The following is a 10,176-nucleotide window of genomic DNA, read 5'->3' as shown; positions in this document are numbered from 1 at the left end:
TCGTATGAGATTTATAAATGATATTAAAATGCCTACACACATTAATTTTGGGGGATTAATATTCCTAGGCAAATGTAAAATGTTGGCATGATGATGATGATGGTCTTAAAAGGAGTTTTAATTATAAAATTACTAAAAACATGCGGAAATAACGGTAATTATTTAAAGGGTATTATTTTAACAAAGCAATAGCATAAGAAACTATATGTAATGATGTAAATGAGAAGAATCAAAGGTTTTAGGTTATATGTGGGGGCATTGGAGGCTTTACGGGCGTGGTCTCTTCTTCCCATAAAATCCCCCAATGATTCTCATTTCTAAATTCTTTTTTGATATAATTTTTAAAATTATTCACATTTCCTCGTTAATCTTTAAATAAGAGGATAATATATTTCAACGCACTCGAATTCACGTCTTCTTCTACTGATAATAATACCGATTGCAATCAAATTAAGGCTCAATGGACATAGTTTTTTGTTTTTTTAACTATATTAGTAATTATGCTGATTGAGTCTTAGTTCGATTGGCATAGATATTGTTATCAATACAAGAAGACCTGGGTTCAAGTATGTTAAAGCACATTATCCTCCTATTTATTAATTGAGCATATTAATCGCTTAATTATAGTTTTCTTTTTTTTTTTTAGTCACTTAATTATGAAAAATTATAAAAAAATAGTCACTAAATTATTAGTATTTTTTTAGGTCACTCAATTATAAAAAATTACAAACTACTCCCTCAACTAATCAATTTATAATGATTTGTTTTATATCTAATTTTATATTATCAATTAGATCATAAATTTTTTATTCAATCAATCCATTCCATCCGTTGAAATATAAAAACCTATAATCCTTTTCCGTGATAGACTCGGATTAAAGCACCAGCGCCCATCAATGTTCAATTTCAAGCAGCCACTAGGTTGTGGCTTCAAGTCAAAAAGTTGATAATTAAGAAAATGAAAAAGAAATTCAAACACTCATGCTCGGTAATAAAAAGTTATAATTGTTTTTATTTTTATTTTTTATGTTCATTTTACGGTTTATATTCGGAGTTTGTGACTGTCTCTGCTAATAATATCGTCTCCAAAATTCAAATCTAAACATGTCTTTTGAGAGAGTAATATATCTTGTCATTGCATACCCAATTATTGATTGGTATGTTGATAATTATTTTGATTTGTAACAAATGACAAAAGCATGGCAAAGCTTCTAATTGTTTTAAGGCCATTGACATAGTTTTGTCGTCTTCACAAATTTTCCATCGATAATTAGGATAGCAAAGCTACCCGACTTTTATTTTTATATTACTTAAAACAGCGTGGAAGATGTTGCGACGGAGATTAAGGACGATTCACCTTAGTTGGGTGTAGACCTGTATTATATGGGTGATGATTGGAGCCGAGTTTTTAAGAAGGGAATAACGGTGATGTTCAGGGTAAGAGATTATACATGGTGTATTATTCTTGAGGATGTGAGAGGTATTTACATAGGTTGATCTTTAGGGATTCGTGTTTTCTTTTGGTAGTTTTATTGGTTATTATATGATTATTTATTAGGTAAATTATGTGACATCACTTAAGTTGGATGATACTGTTAGTTGGAGTGATCTATTAAGAATGATTTGCTTGCATATTTCTTAGATTATGGTGAAAGAATGCTTGTAACGAATGAGGTGCAACTTACAAAACTAAGTGGGTGCTGAAGGTTAAAGATTTCATGCATAATGATGAAAGACTATGAAAAATTGATTGAGCACTTTAAAAATCACCATTTGATTGATACGAATTTATTATTAATATAAATCCACAAAATCATTAATTTTTTTTTTATAATTATGGTATCATCTATGTCTATTTTAGGGTTAATGAAGACTAATCATTTCAAGATTCATAACTGCTCCTCCAACAATGTTATTTTCAATGTTTGGATTTGTTCTTTATAGGAGTTAATATATTTTACCATTTCACCAAACACTTATTAATGAAAAACTAATGTAGAAAATGTTAATCAGATCAAATATGTCGATAATACAGATAATTAGGCATATAATAAATGTAGACTATAAATGATGAAAGGTATAATCTATAATTAAGCCAATACTTGCTTGAAACAATAGTTAAAAGAAATATGTGAAAATATGACATAAGTTCATGGATTTGAATTTTGAAAATCTTCGAAATAGATAACTTAAATTCATAGAAATAAAAGTATATAACCTCTTTAATAGGCCTATAGAATGCAGATGATTAATTATTGGACTCGCTATGGTAGATATATTGAGAAATTAAAAAAATAAAAAAGACAAAATTCTAAATTTATAAAGAGTGCATAAACTTATAACATATTTTAACCTTTTAAAATATAACTAAAATTTGAGTAAAAAAAATGAAAAATAGAAAATTATTTTGTGATTAAAAATATGTATAACTAAAGATATTAAATTTTAAATCACAAACAAATGTTTGTTTATTATTTATATAATTATTTTTCACTCAAAAAGTGAATATGATGAGTTTTAATATAAATTATATTCAAGTTATTTTAGTTCCTGACTGAATTGATGTCACGAGTAAGTTTGACGTTAACTTAGGATATGTTTGATAAACCATTGAAAATTTGTATTTTATTGAAAATTAAAATTTTTCAATATTTATTATTTTAAATGTGTTTGATAATTATTTTAAATTTTAAAATTTTTACTTAATATAAAATTTTCAACAAAAAAGTGTTGAATAAGACAAGATAAGTAGGTAGATAGTTACTTAGTACTTAATGTAGAAAATACTAAGTTAATTTTATTTTATTAAAAAATAAAAATAATTTACCCTTTTTGGAAAAATAATTACGATATTCAAATTATCATATTTATATTTTATCCAAAACTATCTAAAATAATACAAAATGTTTCACTAATAAGATGAAAATTAAAAGAATAAATACTAAAAATAAGTATTTACTTTTATTAAACAATAAAATTATATTCAATATTTACATTTACCAAACAAATTTTTTAATATAAATTTAGTACTTATAAAATTTAATATTAAAAATTCAGTACTAAATTTTTCAACATTTAAAATTTCAGTTTATCAAATATACCCTTAATTAAGAAACAACTAAAATCTCTATTTAATACTAACAAATATTATGATAATAATTTTTTAATTTTTTATGTAAAATCTATTAAAATCAATTTAAATCTAAAATATATTTAAAAAATAAATATACTTAGAAAAGCTTAAACACATATTTTTTTCTCAGAATTTATCAATTGTCATAATGGGTATGAATAAAAAAATTAAAATAATATTTTGAGATAATGATTTATTTGACTTTCTAACCTTAAAAAAATGATTTTAATTATTTATTTAATTTTCACTTTTTTCTAACTTTTAAATTTACTTTTTTTTTGTTAAAGTTTGTTAATTTTACTAACGTGATATACGCATGAATCATGCGGATAATATATAAGCATTTAATTAAATTTTTAAAATTTTTAAAATGTTTTTTTATAATTTTATACTTTTTAATAATTTTAATGGTTTTTAAATTTTAAAAATAATTTTATTAAAAATTTAAAAAATTAATTAAATGTTAATGCGTAATCTACATGACAATCTATGTAAATATTGTGTAAGTAAAGTTTAAAAAGTTAAAATTTTCATATATTTTTTAGATAATTTGATAAAAAGAGTAAAAAATAAATAATAAAAAATTAAAATGAATCAGTTAACAAAATCCATGGGATAGGATAATGATCCCTAGCTTCATGGCCCAAATCTCAACCTCCTCGGAGGATTGTCGACCTCTCACTCGCACAAATTGGAATTGTCAACCAAAGTGGTTAAAATCTATCGTAGAAATGGAAAAACAAACCCTAATTAAAGACCACCTTACCTAGAGCCGCTCAAAAGAAGGAACAAATCAGATATTGTCACGTCGCAATTTTAGCTGATAAGACAGTTATACCCTTGTAAGGCAAACGATCTGATTGGTCCTTACGGGCGGTTGTACTTACCTCAGCCCAGAACAAGCTGTATACGCTCTACTTTTGTCTCCCCAAATGACGCAGTCCAATCAGTCCAATTCCTAATAAGCCCCTTCTCCCCTTCCATCTCACGGTCACTATTGGTTCATCAACTCAAACAAACGTATCAGATGGTCAACCAGCCAATAAATTCCCAACACACAATTAAACTAGTATATTTTTTTATTTATTAGAAAAAAGAAGAAGTAAAATTGAAGTAAAAATGCGAGGAATAACCCTTTTGAAATTTCTGTCAATATATATGCACTGGGGAGTGACTAAACTACTTGCATCTCAAGTCTTTTTTCTCTTTATCAATGGGAGTTTTACATTTTATACAGTGGGTTGATTTTCATTCTGGGTTTTTGTCATTTGATGTCAATACATCGACACAACTGTTGGATTTGTTGTTAATTGGCCGATGACACTCGGGTACGTGTGACCGACACCTGTTCGTTCTGCATGATAGAGAGAGATTGAAAGATAAGTGAACAAGTGGATGAGAATGAACAGAGAAAGGGAGAAGAAGGGTTTTTTTTTTTTTTTTCCTTTCCCTTTGTTGTTGTGCTTGACAGGTTGGGGATGGGTTTTTTTTAGCTGAAAACGGCATGATTGTGGAATTACAAGGTCTTACTTTTGGTACTTTTTTTTCCCTAAATGGGTGTTTGGTCTTGTTTTCAGATCTGACTCGTACCTTCAATTAAAATTTGTTTTTGTTTCTAAGTGAAACAGTTTCCTTATATGGCAAAAGCTTTACCTTCTTTGGGACAGAGAAATTGACAGAAGAGAGTGAGCACACAGAGGTATTTGTATAAAGCTTATACTAATGCTTTTGCGTGCTCACTTCTCTTTCCGTCAGCTTCCAGTGCCGGGAGTTGATTTTTAACTCCCCGTTTTGGTCATATCTCGGCCTGTTTTTGTTCCATATATTCTCTCTCCCTCCATTCTCAGAAGAGTTCAATTTGACTGGCACCAATGAAGGTGGTATGCCCTACTGACGACCTGACTGTATCTTTTGTTTATGATTTATGTTATTAACAAGCGTGGCTTTTGATGTTATTCACTGTTGAGGTATAAGCTTTGATTGATTATTGTGCAGGTTTAGTGGCAAAACGATGAATATGGGACCATTCACGTTACCTCTTGCCTACTAATAGCTAGTATGGTCCTCCCTCAACAAAACCCTCTTTTTTTTTCTGTACTTTTCTTCTTGTTGGTACCATACCTTCATCTTTTACTGCTTTATTGGAGTTTGTTTTCACCTGAATCTAGCAGGCTCAAGTTTCTTGTACGCTTAGTTGCAAAAATGGAGTTTTCTATTCATCAGTTCAATTTATAACCCTATCTTTGTAACAGCAACATGTTGCTTGTCCTACACCTGTTTGTAAATTTCACAATGAGCTTCTTTCTTGACTTATTGTTTCCTTTTGCAGGAAGAAACTGATTTTGAGTTTTTGCAACACTGGATCAAGGTTTGTTCTTTCTACTACTTTGTTCTTGTTGTGTATCAAACAACTTAATATGCTTACAAGTTACAACACTGTACTTTGTTGTAGTCTTTATTATTTCTTGTATCTCCAAAAGCATTTTCAGCTCTATAATTGACTGTAGTAAGGCAAAAACTTCCATGCAATCAACAAATTTCAAACTACAATAAGATTATGTTTTCTTTAGGAAATGAAATCATTTTCATGGATGTTTGCACTTTTAATTTTTTTTGAATCTGTTCTGCGTTAATTATTATTTTAAATGATTGCATGCTGTGTTCATTTCTGAATATCAAAATTTTCTGCTAAAGATTAAGCAATTACAAGATTCCTTTTTTTTTTCTTTTTCTTTTCGTTTGATTGTGTGTTGAGGCTGTGCCAATTTGGATCTCCTTGTTGCTTATGTTTCGTTATATTAATTCTATTTCAAAAGTAGGATATCACTCTACAAGTATTATAGGTATATTGTGACTGTGCAATGTGCACTTAGTGAATGGATGAAAATATCCAAATTAACAATATTATAGCAAATATGCTGGTTAAGGTTTAGTTCGATTGGCACCTGCATTGGTAATGCAGGAGGACATGAGCTGAAATTCATTATCCTCTTATTTAGGGGATGGAAAGGGGTTGTAGGTAGTTTTAGTGATTATGTCCAAAAAGATTAAAAATAAGACTATTAACAAAAAATAATATATAACAAATATTTATAAAATGAAAATATTCTAAATAAGATTGAAATTTATTAGGATGTGTATTTTTTTTTATAATCATAGGTATCTTCAGCTGTTTTAAAGTTTCAGACTAATCCTATCCAAATTGGGACGCCATTGAGGAATCGCTTTCTCATCAATGATTAGGATGTAGTCGACTTTCACCTCTTCTAACTAGTTGTTGCAAGGTATATAGGATCCATGTAGTCTACCTTCTGTTGTACTCTCTTTATGAATTTAACTATAAATGATTGCATTACCAAACATCCAATGGTTAAAGTTCTCTCAACCATCTCATTCATCCTTTTGATTGAAGTAAGCATAATTATAGCTGATATCTGTAAGCAACCATCATATTGTAGTTCATATTTGAAGGCACGAAAAGTTTGAAATTGTATCCAACATTTGTAAGCAATCATCATATTATGTATGTTTTAATTTTTTTAGAATTTCACCAATTTTTTCACTGTTGCATAGATCTCAATTTCAAGTATGTTGTTCCTCACCTCCTGGTTTTCATTTCCACCATTAAGATCTTCTGGTATTTTTTACCTTAAAAATTAAATTTTTATCCAACTTTGTACTTGATCGAGTTTTAACTCGATTGGTATGAATATTGTTCTCAATATAGGAGAGTTCGAGTGCGTTGAGGTGTATTATCTTTCTATTTATGTTTATGAGTTGTGAAGTTATAATGAGTTGGGGAGAAGCTATGAGTAGTTTCAGACATTATCTTAAAAAGAGCATATATGTAACTGTAAAATTAATCATCTAATTAGTATAACCTTTTTATCCAAATAAAGTCTTATCTTTTATGAAAATTTAGATTTTTCTCACTGTTTTCTTTTTTATTTTTATTTTTTGGTTATGGCACTTGTTGATCTCTAAAATTAGAGTTTGTACAAAGAAATATTTTTGGTGAAATCACTTAAAATTATGTGTCTTGTGTTCTTGACTATTTGTAATTTTTAAGTGCATTTCTTAAATCATGTAAAAAAAATCATAAAGCTTGATTTATCATTATTAAATATAATTTAGGGACAAATTTTAAAAATATAAATAAATTATGGTTTAATGTGTATATACATGAACTTTAATTTTATTTTATGTAATTTTATATATAAAATTTTGATATAATTCAATTCTTGAAAATTATTAGCACAATTGTTGATATAACATCATTTTATGTTTATATATTGCATAGATAAATAAATATATTTATTCAATATAAAATAAATAGATATGTTTATTTCTTTAAATGTGTATGATTAAATCAAAATTAAAGTTTCAAGTATATATTTTAACTATAATTAGAATTAATTAGAATTTTACGTGTATAATTGTACAAAATTAAAATTTATGTATATAATTGTATATTAAATTAAAATTTATATATAATTTTAAAATTTATTTTTATAATTTAATGTTTATTTTAACTTGAATAAATTTATTCAATTTAACTTAATTTTTTGAAAAATTTCAAATTAAAATAAATTGATAAAACAAAACTTAACAACTTATTACACATAATTTTCCTACTACAAATGATGTATATCTTTATCAATATTTTTGAAATATATTTAATATACGTAAATAAAAATATAAAATAAATGAAATTAAATAGATTTAAAATGTTTTATATTCATCAATTATATGTAATATTCTTTAATACACATTACAAATAAATAAATAGAACTCATCATTCAACAAATCAAAAAACAAAAAAAAAACAACAAAAGCATCTCATGCTAAACATATAAGATGGAAGTTCTATAAAAATATACATAGAAAGATGTATTCGTGAAATTTATAAGAATTTTGCTTCCCCTTCCAACCGATGCACCTTCTTATAGTAGTCGTGACAAAAACTTGAACAAAACAAAATGCTACGATTAATATAGACTAAAAATTTTTCCGATACAAAAAATATTTGAAAGTTTCGATTTTCTACTAAAATGATGTGGATAGACTGAATTAATACAAAATTAATCATACGGGAGGACATCGTTTTCTAATTTGAGTTTTTTCAATTAAACGTATCCAATTAATTGTAGGTTCAATAAAGATTCAAATCCATCCATCACACTTAATATGTAGTTTGTCCCTTAAGTGGTATTTGAACTTATATTCCGTTACTTAAGTTAGTATCTTCTCACTAACACCGTTAATTTGTGTTGTTGTGGCATTGATAACCAATCTAGTGGTGACATGTGGTAGTTTTTCAATGTCATGTGACGAGCATAAATTAAAAAAATTAAACAAACCTTTGAAAGTAAATAAATTACTAAAAAAAAGTATAAATTTTTGTCTAGTTTCATTTTTATGCTAACAAAATTATATTTTTTATAATTAATTTATATATTTTTAAAGTATTTTTCATTTATATTTGCCACGTGGCATACTAAGAGACTGCCACGTGTTATTAACGGATTGACTATCAGTATCACGTCAACATAAACTAACGGTGTTAGTGTAAAAGTACCAACTTAAGTGATGAGAACAAGTTCAAATACTAACTATAGGTCTAATAAAAAATTTAAATACCAACCAATCACCTTTAAATAAGTTAAAAGGACAAACTACATATTAAAAAAAAATCCTAGAGAAAGAAAGATGGGCCTAAATAAATTTATTCAATCCAAAACGTCATGGTAATCTATGACTATTCCCGATACCCGAATACAAATAGACTGACCATCAATAACGTTGTACGAGATTTTATTTATTTTTTAAATAAAGATTGGATATCTTTATTGAAGCAATACGGCAATGTTTCATAAATGAAAAAAAATCAAATAAAATACAAACCATAAGACTTTAAAAATAAAACATCAAAAGAAAAGCAAAAGTTCCCGTCGCACTTAAGCTTTCCTCGTCAAAAAACCAGAATATCAAGAAATTGAACAGCTCCCAAGTTCACTTTTGTCCACATCCATTGCTAGTTGTAGATGGCGGCAAGAGCATCTGGCAGTAAACAAGTCAAAGGTAAGCACTCTGACCGTTGAGATCCATTCCAATCTTTCGTCTGCCGCCACCATCGCCCTCAGACCTGATCCATCCACCACATCACCTTCGTGGACATTTTTCGCCGTTCGTCTTCTACAAGAAGATAATGATCGGGGTCACGTTCACCCTCATGACCATTCTTGATACTCGAATACAAACGGATTGACCATCAATAAAGTTATACGAGATATTAATTAAATCGAATAAATCTAAAAAATTGAATCGAATAAATCAAAACAACTTGATTTATTCAATTAATTTATTCATTTCAAACAATTTATTTAATCAATTATGAATTTTAAATATAAAAAATTAAATAAATCAAGCATTAAACTTGATCCACTATATATACCCAACCAAATATCTAATTATAAATAGTTTTAAGATCTTAAGAGAAAAAAATAGTCCAACTGCTTCTCTATGAAAACATTTCACTTTTCTCCTGTTATTTTAAAGAAAATGGGGGGTTAATGGTGTAATTATTTTCGCATATCAAATGCTAACACCTCATATATTATTAGAGTCTCTATATATATGCTTGCTTAAAATCTAAAATATACTGGAATAAAAAAAAAAGAAGAAAAATCAATTGATTAATTTGGGATATAATTTTAGATTTTTTCTTATTTTATTTTTGAAGAGTTCTTTTTTTATATAATTTTTGGAATTATAATTTTTATTTAAGATTTTTAATTAAAAAAATAAATTATTTGCTGGAGACTAGATTTATCCCACTAGAAATCTCCTTCTCAAGGCAGTGGTAAGATCTAGTACATCCCAGAGGTGACAGTCTGTTGTTCATGATGCCACTGATGTTGATCTTAACAGCTTGGAAGGATATTTAACTGCTAACATAGGGATCGATAAAGCTTCAAAGGTTGGAGCAATCACCAAAAATGTTTTGACAGTCATTTTAGCTTTACGTTGTTAAATTATTTTAT

At 27.4% G+C, this 10,176-nt stretch overlaps 1 long non-coding RNA gene across 2 annotated transcripts; it reads left to right on the top strand.

Annotated features, from left to right (window-relative positions):
• The first annotated feature begins 4,242 nt into the window (after positions 1–4,242).
• On the top strand, positions 4,243–7,246 carry LOC107893467 (uncharacterized). 2 transcript variants are annotated; one of them, XR_001682818.2, is made up of 4 exons: positions 4,247–5,013; positions 5,129–5,189; positions 5,463–5,501; positions 6,293–7,246. It is a non-coding gene; the product is annotated as an uncharacterized lncRNA (long non-coding RNA). The 2 variants fall into 2 exon arrangements; XR_001682816.2 differs by lacking the exon at positions 6,293–7,246 and having other exon boundaries at positions 4,243–5,013; positions 5,463–5,721.
• The last annotated feature ends 2,930 nt before the right edge of the window (positions 7,247–10,176 follow it).

This window comes from Gossypium hirsutum, chromosome A13 (assembly GCF_007990345.1).
Source record: "Gossypium hirsutum isolate 1008001.06 chromosome A13, Gossypium_hirsutum_v2.1, whole genome shotgun sequence".
NCBI classification, from domain to species: Eukaryota; Viridiplantae; Streptophyta; class Magnoliopsida; order Malvales; family Malvaceae; genus Gossypium; species Gossypium hirsutum.
Note: the sequence above shows the minus strand (reverse complement) of the source record. Positions and strands in the feature narration are given on the sequence as shown.